At 43.0% G+C, this 8,637-nt stretch overlaps 1 long non-coding RNA gene across 1 annotated transcript; it reads left to right on the top strand.

The window, feature by feature from the left end:
* The first annotated feature begins 359 nt into the window (after positions 1 to 359).
* LOC125516022 (uncharacterized) lies at positions 360 to 4,296 on the top strand. Its single transcript, XR_015607316.1, has 2 exons — positions 360 to 999; positions 1,740 to 4,296. It is a non-coding gene; the product is annotated as an uncharacterized LOC125516022 (long non-coding RNA).
* The last annotated feature ends 4,341 nt before the right edge of the window (positions 4,297 to 8,637 follow it).

The raw sequence follows: 8,637 nt of genomic DNA on the forward strand, positions 1-8,637 counted from the left end.
ATATTGGTTTATTTGAACTAACTATAAGAGGTTAAATGTTTTCCATTTTTTAAATGAATTTCCTATGCCGATTTCAAAATGTGATCAAATTTGACCACGCGACCGTTCTTAGTTAGGTGCTTAATAATGCAAAATTCATCCATGAAAGGTGGTTTAACTTAAGTGAAAATCTTAGTGATGCCATTTTGCGAAATATTTTCGGTAGCTGCTTCAACCCCCTGTTTTAGCACTAAGAAAAGTAAATTTTAATAGCTCATTTTTGAACCAATCAGGACGCAGCCCACGGATCACCCCCTTTATTCGATCTGAGTCGTCCCCCTACTGATCCAGCGTCTCTCGATCCCCTCCTTCCCGAGAAACCCTAGGGCACTGCTGCCCCTACTCTCCCCGATCCAAATCCCTCCTCCGCCACCCCTCCTCCCCCATCTAGATCCAGATCCCTCACCCACCCCTCCTGTCCACTCCCGCAGCTGACGCCCCTCCCTCACCGTCGAGGACCCACGCCACCGCCGCACACTACAGCGCCCTCCCCTCACCCTGGCCCCAGGTCAGGCAGTGCGAGGCGACGCTTCCAGACCACGATGGCCACAGCCTTTCCCACTCCGATCTGGATCCATGGTGCACTCCTTCTTATGTCTGCTCATCAGACCTGACCTCCGACCTTCGCCCGCCCTCTCCACCCCTTCTCTCCCTACGCGTCGGCCTGATCCAGTCCAACACGTCCCATGGCGCCGTAACCGAACCACACGGCCGCAGTCATGGCAGGAGCACCGGCCATGGCGGCCCCTCTCTGGTTCATCCGCTTGTTCGCTTGGATCCGCATGACCCACCCTCACCGCACCTCATCTCCTCTCACTCTTCCTCTCAGACCCACCACGCCAAGGTCGCCATGGGCCTCGACCTCCACGGACATGTGCTCACCAGCGCCATCTTTCTCATGTACTGGTCGCCGGCATCTTGTTCTCCAGCACCAACTTGGTTCTCCACCAGACACCACAGGTAACTAATCCACACCCCTAATCTTCTTTTCCATGGATTCATGATCCAGAGTGTTGATGCTTGTTGTGAAATTTCCAAGTATGCAATATGTGACTAGGCAGTAGTTGTTGTTGGTTCAGTCCAAAAATCATACAAGTAGATATATACAGGTTTGTGTAACATGACATCTGGACATCAATCATACTTTCTTTGTCAGTATCATGTAGTATTAGATCAGGACAAGTTTCTTGATTGCCATACAAAATTATTATGAGGCAAAGGCATCACCAACAGTAGAGAAGCCACTGGAAAAATAAATGAAAAATGCAGAGGGTAAATTGTAGAATGAACATCAAATTGGCCATGGAGAGATCATACTTTCATTCATGAAAGAAAGAAGGCAATCTTTTCCAGGTCACATATGGCAATTCACCTCTAATTAGATATGTATATCAAGACAAGATTCTTTGTTGTTTTTCCATGTCTACTAAATGATATCTGTTGGTCAGCTATATATGCATGCCTTTCTTTACAGTGTCCAAGTTATGATATGGAATGTTCAGACAACATTTCTACTGAATTATACCATATGTAATGTTCAGAATTTATGCATACTTGAACTTATGATTGCAACGACACTAATGTTAAAAGAAATTGCAAGATTTCCCATTTGCCAAGGTACATGTGATTAACGTCTGTTTTCCTCTCTCTCTCTCTCTCTCATTGTGCAACGGCTATTGATTGGTCACCACCAAGCTCAGGTCCATGGAGCTCCAGCGTCAAGGGCACAAAGTTCAGCTACCTGCTGCTCCTTTGTTGTTTCTGGATCCATTCCTTCCTTCCTTCCTAGCACATGTCTCATCTTCTTCTTGTTGTGCAGCAGCAGCAAAGATAGAGGCCAAGGCATTCATCTAGGAGGTGCGCAGCCCGCTCGGCATGGGCTACATAACATCATCCATGTGTCACCTCACTGGACATAAGAGGCAGCAGTGTATAAACAATACCTTGCAAACCAGACCCTGAATGATGTACGTTGTTCAATCTGGCCGTCGCTATCAACCTTATTATACACTTGTGAACATTATTAGAATGAGGTGTGGTTTGCCAGCACTAGCAGTTCCTTTTATGCAACGGTTCATACTACTTGTTGAATTGAATACACTTGTGCAATCCTATTCCAGTTCAAATAGAAACGCTAAACATATCATAGATGATGCACCTTTTGCATTCATCCAGTCTTGTATTTTAGGAAGCATTTCAAAACGACAAATCATGCAGCCCCCACATAATACTCATGCAGCCCCCACATAATGTTGTCTAACAGATTGCATTGGAAATCTACTATTCTTCCTTGCCTAATGTTATTGTTGCCGATAATAAGGCCTGTAGATAGCAAGTTATTTCCTAGTGGTTACTTATGCTTATTGTGTATCACATTGAAAAATAAAATGCACAATGAGCTTGTTTGATCTTTTTTATGCTTATGTATACTTGATCAGGGCATTCCTATTTCCTGTGATCTTTCCTATCATTTGGTAGTGTGATGTTTCGAGATGACAAATTTTAAAACCCAAACTATTGTAAACAAGCTTTCTGCATCTTCAGAATTAATTGTTCATGATAAGCGAATAGTGTAGTTGATCATCACTATTGCTAAATGCTATTGCCTGATATAATATAAGTATGAGCACTCAACCATTATACAGCTTTATGCATATTTATTTGTATTTTTTATAAATGATGATAGTTTGTGCAAGATGTTCACATGTTATTTTATTTTTTGACTAAATTCTCTTATGCCCTTGACTTAGCTTGACCTAGAACAGCGGCATCCTTGATGCGTACCGACCTTCGCCTCGTTCTTTCTCTCACAGACTCAAAGGAGACCATATGCAAGGCACCTCCTCTTCAGTTGTGAGAGTGTCCAAGAGTCGTGGGTGCGGCTAATGCCTATGTCTCTGGCCGCACTTGACACTGCCCTCTCTTTAAGGGCACATATCATTTTTATAACTGTTATCTTTTCGCAAGTCTTTATTATCTTGCCTAGCCTTGTACTAATATGTATTGTTTGATGCTAATTACCCAAGTTAGTGCATGATGTTAAGGATAACCTGAGAACACTTGCCTAAGTTTATAAGATATGACATGTGACAGTCCAAACCTGCTTTGTTGCTCTTTCAATGCTTTTGCCGATGTACTGTGCTTCTCTAGTTATTTGAATGCTTCTGCTGCTAGCCTGCTAGACTGCTACTAGCTTGAATAGGTGTGCACTTGTGCTGGTGCTGCTGCTAATTTAATGCTTATACTCACACTACTGTTGATTAAATGCTTATGTTGTTGCTGCATGCTTATGCTACTGATTCAATGCTTTAGAAATTGATTGAATTGAACCTGTTGTAATCCTTCCTGTTATACTCGTATTTAATTTTTGGGTTTCTATTTGACTTTTCAGTCTGTTATATACGGTTCATCTTCAATTTCTTCTGTAACCTAGTTGGAGCTTAGAATACACAGCCCAACTAGTCTCATATACAACTAAGACCAATGATTCATGCTCAATTCTGTATATGTATGTATGACCAATAAAGTTGGAAGACCCAAATATTAACGTTAATATGCTCAATTCTGTACCATATTCATGCTCATGCATCACCAGTTACAGCTTTTTTGCTTGGTCCATTTTGGCTCATAACCTATGTATACCAAAACTGATTAAACAATTTCTCTAACTTGCCAAAATTGTCATAATTGTCTTCTCCCTAGTGATGTTAGTCTCTGTGCACTTACTAGTATTGTTAGTTGAATGGATGGTCGTGGTAGTAGAATAGGAATTTTCTTTAGGTTAGTGTTATAGTGATGTTCATTTCATTACCTAAACTTTGTACCAATGTACCATGCAGGTATGTATAGATTACTATTGTAGAACAATATCAGGTTAATCTATTGCATTCAATTTGTTGGAAGTTTTGTTATGCCATGCTTAGTGTTTACTGAACTGGGGCATTTGGGCATGTGTGTATTAATTTTAGCCTCTTGAAAGAATATTATTTACTTCTAGTGTTTTTCACTAATAGCTTATCTGGATCAGGATCTAATGTCGTCGAGGCTGCTGCTGCTGTGACAGAAGATCAGAAGAAGCTTGGAGATGCGTGCCACAGTTTTAGTTGATGTTGCCACCAAGTTTTGGTGCTTGTGTATCTGTTTTTGATTGTATGTGCACTTGTTGGACGTGCAAACGTGTATGTGCTCTTGTGAGTATTTAACTTGATGATTTCTGGATTTAATAAGTTAATTGAAAGATTTATTGATTTTTTGCTATTCAAATGTGTAAATTGAAATCTGTGAATGAAAAAGACCAAATGTTCTACTTGACAAAATAATATTTGGGCTCTAAAAAGGTTGTCGCCCAAACTATAGTAGATCGGAACATTGTGTATTTCAGAAAAAACCATAAAAATAGGCTTAATGAAATGGTTCGCAAAAAGGACACGACCCACAAAATAAAAGGCCAAATTGTTGGGCTAGGCCCATGTAGCTAGCGAAAATTAACAGAAAAAATAAATATTAAAAAGGCTTAATTGTTGGGCTTGGCCCAGGTAAAGCATCGAATTGGACTGGGCTGAATCTTATCAACGACCTTTTCAATTGGTCGCAATTTTGCCACGCCAGATTGCCATGTCGGATCCAACATGGCCTGGGCAGACAGCGAGTAACCAAAACAAAAGGTCATGGAGTCGTGGGTTTGTCACGGCAGATGTCCTCGTGAAAGGACTTAGTCGTGGAGCCATCGCAACGGGTTAGCTTAAAGGGGTTAAACCGGACAAGGGGACACGGGAGTTTATACTAGTTCGGCCCCTTCGATGAAGGTAAAAGCCTACGTCTAGTTGTGATTGGTATTGCTAGGGTTTCGAAGGCCAGGGAGCGAATCCGCTTTGTCTGGCTCTCGAGTTGTTGTTGTCGTCCTTAAACCGCGGCCGGGTCGTCCCTTTATATACATAGGTTGACGCCCGCCGAGCTACAGAGTCCCGAAGCCGGATCATAAACGTATCTGGTTCGGCCTCTCTCTTTCTATCTTACTATACAAGTTACATGATTATGCCGGTTTACATTTACAGACTGTAACCCGCCTTTGGGCCCTCCGTAAAGTGCCGTCATCTTTACATCTTCATGGGCTTCTAATCTTCAAAGAGTCAACCCGGCTACATAAGGCCGGTTTACCTCCAGTATTAATATCCCCAAAATTAGGCCCCAGATTGGTTTGAACTTGTTCATGTCAATCTTCCAAACTTAGAAAAAATCTTCTCTCTTATCTTCATTTTTGATCTTGTAAACCGCCGTGACATCATACTTCAAAATTACGATAAACCGCCGTGACATCATCCATCCGTTGATGCCAGAGATTTCCTTCATTTAATATATATCCAGTCATCGAGGCGACACCTTTATTAACTTATCCATTTTTTGGGCTCCTCGATTCCCGTACTTGCCATTTTATCACTTTGCCTTATAAATAGGACCGAGGGGTCATTTTCACCGTTTCCCCCCGTGCCTCTTCGCGTCATCTTCCTCGCGCCGCTCAGCCTCTGGAGCTCCGCCGCCACCGTCGACCGTCGCCTCTGCTCCGACTTTGGCCACTGCATCACCCTGAACGCACCAGAATACTGCGGCACCCTTCCGCTTCCTCACCAGCTCCGGTAAGTTCTCTGCTCTTTTCACCATAGATCTGTTCTAGGGTTTGGACATTCTTCGCAGTTCTTCCGAAGTTCATCAGTGCTATTCTTCCCTATTCTTCCTTTAATAGATGGACATTTCATGCTTGATGCATCTCTTGCCGTAGCTTACCTACCATGGTAATCACAAATCCTTATGCGCAAAGAACTGATCTAGTCTGTCAAAAATTGCTTCAGTTCTGCACCCCTTCAAGATCCAATTATTTTTGCTTTTCTGTCTTATCTTTAGATCCGAAAGTTTTATACATCACTATGAGATCTATTTCTATGTCCCTGTGAGATCCGTTTCTCCTTGCACCAATATAAGCGGTTTAACATTGTATAAATAGTCTTATGCCATTAGCCCTCTGATAAACCAGAAGAGCATGTTACCTTCATAATTATGCTCCGGTTTAATAGTGTCTGATCAATCTTGTGCTAGCATTACCTTTCTCTCTCATTATACTAGTCTCCAGGTTGTACCATTTATCATATCAGCATGTTTCTTACTCCCTTGTCTCTTGTATATAATCATGCGTAATTTATAAACCGGCCTTTCATTTTCAGTTTGTTCGCTTTGCAATGGCCAAACAATTCACTGCCTGTAACTGGGCTCGTTCCCGGGTTACTGAGGCTCAATTGAATGAGATGGTTAGCATCGGCTCTCTGCCTAAGAAAACTGAGATCAAATGGCGAGTTCTAGGAACAGAGAATCCTCCAACCCCAAGACAAGGCGAGGTGGTAGTCTTTGTTGACCATATAGGCCGTGGTTTCAAACCGCCAGGGTCAAAATTTTATCGAGATGTGCTTGCCAGCTTCCAACTACATCCACAAGATATTGGTCCCAACTCAGTCTCCAACTTATGCAATTTCCAAGTCTTCTGTGAAGTCTATTTACAAGAAGAACCAACTGCAGAACTGTTCCGGGATTTCTTTCACTTAAACCGGCGCACAGAGTTTGTGAATGGCCCGAACACAGAGCTTGGTGGTGTCTCGATTCAAAAGCGGAAAGAAGTGGAATTTCCTCATGCCAAACATCATAGCCACCCAAAGGAATGGAACCAAACATGGTTTTATTGCAGAGACACTTCACCTGAGGATGAAAATCCCCTCCCTAGCTTCCGTGATCATAGATTATCCAATACTCACCCAATGCCACAACGACTGAGCTCTTCAGAAAGGGCAAAATACGCTCCTCAAACCGCCAAGCTCCGGACCTTTATGGCAAACGGTTTAACAGGTGTGGATTTTGTGCGATGTTGGATATCCTGGAGTATCTTGCCATTAAGCCGGCATCCTGTTTTACTGTGCGAATATACCGGTGAAGTCGACGATCCTCAACGCCACTGCAACATCCAATTATCTGAGGAAGAAGCTACTGAAGGTGTAAAGAAGATTCTGAATGAATCGGAACTGGTCTGTAGTCAAACCGGTCTGAGTCCCTTCTATACCAAGAACAAACCGCCTGCTGTAAGCATTACACTTCCTCTTCATCTCTAATATCTTTAACTTATACAAGCTATAACCCTTCTTCTTTATATATATATAGGGTGATGACCCCTTCTGGAAACGGAAATCCATAGATAAAGTGGCCAAGCCAACTGGAGACAAAGTGGTCAAGCGATCCCGCCCGAAGACCAAAGCCGTAAAACGGATGTCAAAGCGGAAAACGGCCGACCGGATTAATATGGAGCTTGATGACGATACTGATGACCCAGAAGTTGAGGTAGAACTTGACTCACTTGGCTCACTTTTTATGCATCTTGTTAACAATGATCTTCCTCAGGAGGAGGCAGAAGCTAGTCAGGCTAATGACGTAGAGGTAATTACCCTTTCCTCCGGTTCAGACTCTATGCCAACACAAAAAACTCGCCAAGCAATCCGGAAAGTAAGCTTTTCTCATCCTCTTGCTCACTTGGATCCAACATTTATTTTGAAGACTCAACAGCATGAAGCTCGCCGGACAACCCGACACAGTGGCCAACAGGTCACCTCTGCCGGTTTACCTGATACTCCGGTTCGGAAGCGCCGGTCTAAGGTCTCTCCTACTTCTGACCATTCTTACCCCAAGGCAGGTTATTTCAGACAGCCTCTTAATCCGTCCGATTCAAATTATCAGGTGACACCTCCTTCATCTTCTGGTGAATCGACAGCAACTCAACTCCCCTCTTTGAAAACTGTGGCCGGGTGAGTTATGAAAAACCATTCCTTTCAATGCGCCCTACATCTTTTGAACAGGATGCTAATCCTTTTTTATTCTGTTTGCAGGGCCAAAGCCAGACCCAGCAAGAAAGCTCGGGTCACCAATCTGCCAGATGACCCTGTTGCCGAAGAAGAAGAACCAAGAGGTGAACCGGAGCAGACTGGTGAACTGGAAGGCCTCCATCCTGAAACAACTTTTGATGATCCGCCCCTTGACGGCCAACATACTGACAGACCAATAGATGCTGAGCATGCCGCCCCTGATACTGAACCAGCAGAACCAAACTGGGCTAATCCAATGAAAGATACTGAAATTCCATCATCATCCACCAAAAATCCTGAAGGCCAAGGTGATGACGTTATTATTACTGGAATAAGCCACAGCTCTCCTGGTCATCCTGTCATTTTGGCTTAGTATAGTGCCAAAGAAGAGCAAATTTCCAGGGATAAAGGTAAATGGACCGGCGATTTATCAAACTATGCTCATCTTAACGCTGATGAGCTTCATTCCGGCTTCTTGAACCGTCTGCACGCAAACCGGGTTATGAAGCCGGTTTGGTGAATTTGATGAAAGAACGATATGAGGTAAATGCTTCTCCCTTGTACATTGATTTATAGCTGAAATACTATTCCAAGTAGCCTCCAAGAACCGTTTGATGATTGTTAATCAGAAACCGGGTCTTTGTAACACTTCAAGCATCCCATCATTGATCCTTGCAAAGGCGTGTCCTCAATCATAGATAAGACT

The sequence above is a fragment of the Triticum urartu genome, chromosome 6A, assembly GCF_056163025.1.
Source record: "Triticum urartu cultivar PI428250 chromosome 6A, HENAU_Tu73, whole genome shotgun sequence".
NCBI classification, from domain to species: Eukaryota; Viridiplantae; Streptophyta; class Magnoliopsida; order Poales; family Poaceae; genus Triticum; species Triticum urartu.